This window comes from Limulus polyphemus, unplaced genomic scaffold, assembly GCF_000517525.1.
Source record: "Limulus polyphemus unplaced genomic scaffold, Limulus_polyphemus-2.1.2 Scaffold1871, whole genome shotgun sequence".
Taxonomy (NCBI): domain Eukaryota; kingdom Metazoa; phylum Arthropoda; class Merostomata; order Xiphosura; family Limulidae; genus Limulus; species Limulus polyphemus.
This window is the reverse complement of record NW_013667481.1, coordinates 153,609-160,037: the sequence shown is the minus strand read 5'-3', so window position 1 is coordinate 160,037 and position 6,429 is coordinate 153,609. Positions and strand designations below refer to the sequence as shown.

Genomic DNA, 6,429 nt, shown 5'->3' with positions numbered 1-6,429 from the left:
AAGTAAAAATCTTCTATTTTTTTTTTACTTTGGTTAACAATGTAACGACATTCTTAATCTATTGAGAGATGTATTTTTTAAACTTCATCTAGATAAGAAGTTTGTTTGTTTGTAATTAAGCACAAAGCTACACAATGAACTATCTGTGTTCTACCCACCACGGGTATCAAAACCCGGATTCTAGCGTTGTAATTCCGCAGACTGTGCCACTGGGGGGGGGGACAGATAGGAAGTTTTTATTGTATTACTTATTCCATTGATACGTGTTTTCCATACATGCTTTCACAATGTTTTCCGGTCTCATTGATCATACAGTTTAATATGCTAATTTCCTATATTGCGTGCTAATTAAAAACCATGTTAATTAATTAACATAATTTAAAACTTCATCACGATGAATTTTCTTAGTTATTAGAAAACTAACACAGCTCCCAACTTTTATGTGCGAAAAACACATTGTTAAACTTTGAATGTTAAACTAAAGCGTTATGTATTTCTAATTGTTTCCATTTTGTTTTACTAAAAACTGATTATATTTAATGTATGCGAATGTTGTAAAAACGAAAAAATTAAAATAAGACAACATTTAGATTGTTTATAGAAATACGATTTTTACTCACTGTATCCAGTAATTATGCAACTTACGATTAATTGTGTTGAATTGTTATTAAAATGTAACGGCAAAACACAAACAACAACCGTTAAAACAATGAACAATGAATAGCACTTGAGGATCAATAGTGATAATGGGATTCCATTAAGTGTTTATTACATTTTTAAAAGACCCTTTGTATGGGCTTGGTTTGTTTGGAATTTCGCGCAAAGCTACACGAGGGCTATCTGCGCTAGCCGTCCGTAATTTAGCAGTGAAAGACTAGAGGGAAGGCAGCTACTCAGCACCACCTACCGCCAACTCTTGGGCTACTATTTTACCAACGAATAATGGGACTGACCGTCACAATATAACGCCCCCACGGCTGAAAGGGCGAGCACGTTTGGTGGGTCGGGGATTCGAACCCACGACCCTCAGATTGTGTAGTGAAACGTCCTAACCACCAGGCTATGCCGAGCCCCTTTGTACGGGATTAAGCAATATTATCTGAACAAATGTTCTATCAAGAATTCACCTATTTTAAACTATCTAATAAATTTTTATTCATAAAACTTAGTTTTTCTCTCTTAGACCTTTAAAATTTTCAGGCAAACAGAGCAGAAATTTTCAATTTTTGTACAGTTTTTATTTTTACTTGAAATATGTTATGTTTTCTTGGAATATTTAGTATAAAACTCCTTCTCCTATATAGTGGGATAACAAACAGTGAATATATTTAAGCTAATGTCTTATACCCCCCTCTCCGTCCCCAAGAAACGTTTCATTTGGAGGGAAAAAGAAACAATCCAAGAGGCCAGAAGAATTCTCTTTTTTTTTCTTTTTTTTTGTTTACTGTAAAGCCAAAACTGTAAAAGTATTTGCTGCTTTGCTGTCTTTACCTTGTCGTGCTTGGGTAAGAACTATAACTACTCCTGTCTGACTCTATACACAAGAATAGTGTAGCTCTGATATATAACGCCTGTCTGGCAGCTTGCGCGCGAAGTTCTTTCTCCCTCCCTCCTTTCCCAACTAAACCAAGGCTGTCTAGAACATTAGAAAGGATATTGACCTGGTTGTTTAGTTGGGCTTTCGCATGATAAAATGTATACGCATTACTTCTTTGCTAACTCTTTGATGTAGCTATGACATGAAACTAGTATAAAATCAGACTTCTTAACCTGAAGAAATTCAGCAAAATACCCGGTAACATATGTAGAAATCAGACTTCTTAGTCCGAAGAAGTACGGCGAAATACCCGGTAACATATGTAAAAAATTAGACTTCTTAATCTGAAGAAGTTCAGTAAAATACCCGGTAATATATATATCAGCTTGTGTAATAATATGGAATTAATATAAGTCCTACCTGAGTGAGCCTGAGAAGGCTGTATTGCGGCGACTTCTGTTTCCATAGAAAGCAGCTGCCTTGCACGCAGGTGACAGTAGATAGACGAGTGGCCTTCGTTCGGTCATTCTCACATGTTATATGGAAGCGGCGGGGAGCTTCACGCTGATTGGTAAACAGCCTTCGAGGGCAGGAAATATTCAAGCCCCATCAGATCATTTATTTGTAAGCCATACATGTTTTACTAAAGCTTAGTTCGTCAAAGTTATTTGAGCCGTCAGCATTACCACCCACTTTTATATGCCAAGAAACCTTAGAACTTCGACAGTTCCTCTTCCACCCAATTGGCATACAAAGTAAGTCAGATCGTACGTATTGTGCATATATGTAGCAACGATCTCGAGCTGATGGTCGTCTGCTAGCCTTTTGACGTCACGTATGACGAAACAAAATGGCGCTTCGCGAGCGTTTTACAGCCAGACACGACACGGGCAAGACAATAGCTGCAAATGTCAGTGCCTCCCACGCGGCATACCTCACTCATTGGTTCGTAAAGAGTTTTTTTGTTTGTTGGTTTTTTCACCTCCGCCGCAAACTGCGGTTCTCTTATCCACATGGTGTACTCAACTCACACAGATACAATATTCTATGTTTTGTTAACAGTGACGCAATGGTCCTTACAACACCTGCTATTTGAATATATATAAACAAGGACTTACTATAAAAAATGCACGAAACTTGCAAGTTGTTGTTGTCCTTTGTTTACTGTTGTTTCTGAAACTTGCAAGTTGTTGTCCTTTGTTTACTGCTGTTTCTGAAACTTGCGAGTTGTTGTTGTCTTTTGTTTACTGTTGTTTTTGAAACTTGCAAGTTGTTGTCCTTTGTTTACTACTGTTTCTGAAACTTGCAAGTTGTTGTTGTCCTTTGTTTACTGTTGTTTTGAAACTTGCAAGTTGTTGTCCTTTGTTTACTGCTGTTTCTGAAACTTGCAAGTTGTTGTTGTCCTTTGTTTACTGCTGTTTCTGCAATTTGCAAGTTGTTGTTTCCTTTGTTTACTGCAACAACTTGCAAGTTTCAGAAACACTTGCAAGTTTCAGAAACAACAGTAAACAAAGGACAACAACAACTTGCAAGTTTCAGAAACAACAGTGAACAAAGGACTTGTTGACCTTTGTTTACTGTTGTTTCTAGATCTTATGAAAGTGCAAAACCTTAATCAAGGGAAACGTAATAAACAACATATTTATAAAAAAAAAAGAAACATAACAATTCCTTCGTTATTAGAAGGGGAAGAGGATCTCATCCCTCTCCAAACAACTTTCTCAGTTAACGTACATAATTCTATTTCATGCATTTTAAGCAGAATTCAATGAGAACGGATTTGTTGATACACAAAAATTAGGCTTGAAATAATCCTTCCTATCTTGACGAATTTACGTTTGTCTGACATCTAAAACAACTGGAGAAATAACTAGCGTACGTGGGTATACAGGTTATCAACAAATAACGCCAACACAACGTATTTTAGTCATTATTATCTCATACTCCTTTCGTCCTGTCTTTACGTCTGAAACACATAATACGCGAGCATTCAGCTCGAGCTATAATTAAAGTAACTTCACTCCATATATATATATATCGATTTTTTTACTTTGAATATTTGAATGTCACGTTTGACAAGAATATCACTAACAATTACTAAGGTAATTGAAGCCTCGATTAATTAATCCGCCTACCTTTTACTTATTTGTCATAATTCGGATGCAACTGAACCATTCTATACTATAATTGCACACTTTGTATTCGATTACTGTAGAATATATTCATTCGCAGACTACGCTTCAGCAACCTTAGGCAATTTAAAACAACGAACAAAGTCACTTCAAAAAAGCTAACCAATTACGTAGGTGTTCCAATGGAATGACTTAATTAAGATTTTTTTTTCTTGTAGTAGTTCACTTTATTCTACTTTGGTATTATTAATAATATTTTGTTTGTTATTAAGCTCAAAACTGCACAATGTGCCCACAGCGAGCTTTGAAACCTGATCTTTAGCGTTATAAGCCCTCAGACTTGCTACTCAGCCACTGGAGGGAGGGGGGGGGGTAGTATTAATAAAAAAAAAATTTATATACTTTTTTTAAGATAGAAAATGAGAAAATTTCTGCTTTCCACAGAAGTTTTGATTTAATATAGTCTGTTTTTTTACTGCTTTTAGCTCTAGTGCCTGATGATATATTCCTTAACGCGCTTGATATCAACACATGCTACAAATATACCCAATATGAGTAATTAGTTCTACCATTATCATCCAGGATATTAAAATATAATGTGTGTATGTGTTTGTTATAGCAAAGCCACATCGGGCTATCTCTTATTCCAATCCCTTATTCTAGCATTATAAATCCGCTGTCCCATCTGGTGGCAAAATAAAACATAAAGGAAAATAAATATATTTTGTATAAAAATATTAGACAGACTTACAAACACAAAACTTATTTTTTTTGTTTAAAAAGAAGGAAAGCGAGAACATGAAAAGGTTTTTATTGTATTCTTTCAATTATCTGCTCGTATGTTGTTTTTTTTTTTATAAAATCAAATAACAACAAATAAGAAAATTACCATATTTGTAAAAACTGTGCTGTAATAGTTTCAGAAAAGTAACTGACACAAACTTCAAAACTAAACTGTTGAAAAATATGTGACCTTATTATAAATTTATTGTAAACATCATGAACAAACCGGTCATATTCTGAGCATCACAAATAATTACATTTGTTTCTTCTGTGTCATCCAAATGCAGTCAACAATAAATTATTCTTACTGTAATGGGCTGATACAAATAACAGTATTTTAGATATATTACTCTCATTATGCGCGCAAAACTAAGCCTATTTCACATAACTTTAATTATGAGATATTAAAACTCGCGTTTATTTCAAGCATTATGTTCCTTTACTGTTAATTGTGTCTAAGGAGCATTATAAGAATATTACCCTTCCTAATTCCACTTACTGTTTACTGAGACAATAGACTATATGTGCAAAATGAGGTTCTACTTCAGCTCAACAGGGGGCGCTGCCCAGAGAGTGAGTAGTCTCACGAAAATTACCCTTACTAATTCATGTGGAGATTCATGCTGGTTAAGTGTGTTTTCTGAGGGTCACAATAGAAGCGTCAAGTGTGTCAGAGGTTTTTGATTCTCTCAGAGAATACCTAAAGACTGAAATGAATAAACAAACTAAAGCATTGACAGAATTTACCCATCTTTATGGTATTTTATAATTTTAAGATGTAGCTTTAATTGGATTAAACACATATTATAAGTTTTCTAGTTAATATATATATATCTGTCATTTCGAAATTATGATTTTAATGATTACACCATTGACTGCCCCTTCCTGAGGCAACCAATTAGCGCTTGGGTCTGAAGTGCGGGGTAACTACTGATATGTATATGTGTGTGTAAGAATCTTAATAGCATCAGCTGAGGAATAATTCAGCACCACATATTACAGAACAGACTCGGTTAACTCTTTATGCCCAGGTACATCCATTCAAAGCATATGTTATATGGTTTGTTTTGTTGAATTGACTTTTTTGTTTGTTTGTCGTTAAGCAGAAAGATTAACAATGACTTATTTGTGCTCTGCCCACTGCGTGTATCGAAACTCGATTTTTAGCGTTATCAGCTCTCAGACAAGACGCTGAGTCACCGAAAGCTACCGAACTGCAATAATAATAATAATACTGGATGCACTAACTTGAAACGTTAGATGAGCTTTCTACAGGCTATGTACATACTACAAATAAAATGTTATATTTATATTTCATTGTGATATGTTTTTAAAGAAACAATTTAAACTGCCTAATTATTTTTAAAATTCCCTAAATTCTTCTAAAACGGCCCCCCAGTGGCACAGCGGTATGTCTGCGGACTTACAACGCTAGAAACCGGGTTTCGATACCCGTGGGGGCAGAGCACAGTTAGCCCTTGTGTAGCTTTGTGCATAATTAAAAACAAACAAACAAACAATCTTCTAAAACTTTCCTACAGAGTTTTTATTTTATAAAACTGTAAATTTTATTCTTGTTTTGATTACAAAATCACCATGTAATTTCACTGTGTTTACGATTACTAGTGTACAATATGTAATAAGTTCAATCCCGTTTTATAATCTTGTATATATATATATAATTTGTCACATTTCATTGTTTGCCCGTTTAGGCAGCTACTAAGCCTAATGTCAACATGGTCTAACACATCGGACTCATTTATGTTGGTCGAGTGCAAAAAAATTGTATTAAGCCTACCTTTTCTTGTTCTACGAAAAACATTTCTTTTCATACCATACTCCAACATCACAATTCAAATGAAATATAAGATGAGAAATCTAATTTTAAAAATATAAGGACTATGGTTGTGTGGCAAGTTGTTTACAAATATCTCTTCTTCTAGCAATTTATCACAAAGCTAAACTTTTACGACTTTA

At 34.7% G+C, this 6,429-nt stretch overlaps 1 long non-coding RNA gene across 1 annotated transcript in view; it reads right to left on the bottom strand.

The window, feature by feature from the left end:
* Positions 1-2,257, bottom strand: part of LOC111087204 — a 29,137-nt gene extending 26,880 nt beyond the window's left edge. The window contains exon 1 of the long non-coding RNA XR_002611920.1: positions 1,958-2,257. This is a non-coding gene — a long non-coding RNA (uncharacterized LOC111087204). The remainder of the gene's footprint in view (positions 1-1,957) is intronic.
* Between the last annotated feature and the right edge of the window lie 4,172 nt (positions 2,258-6,429).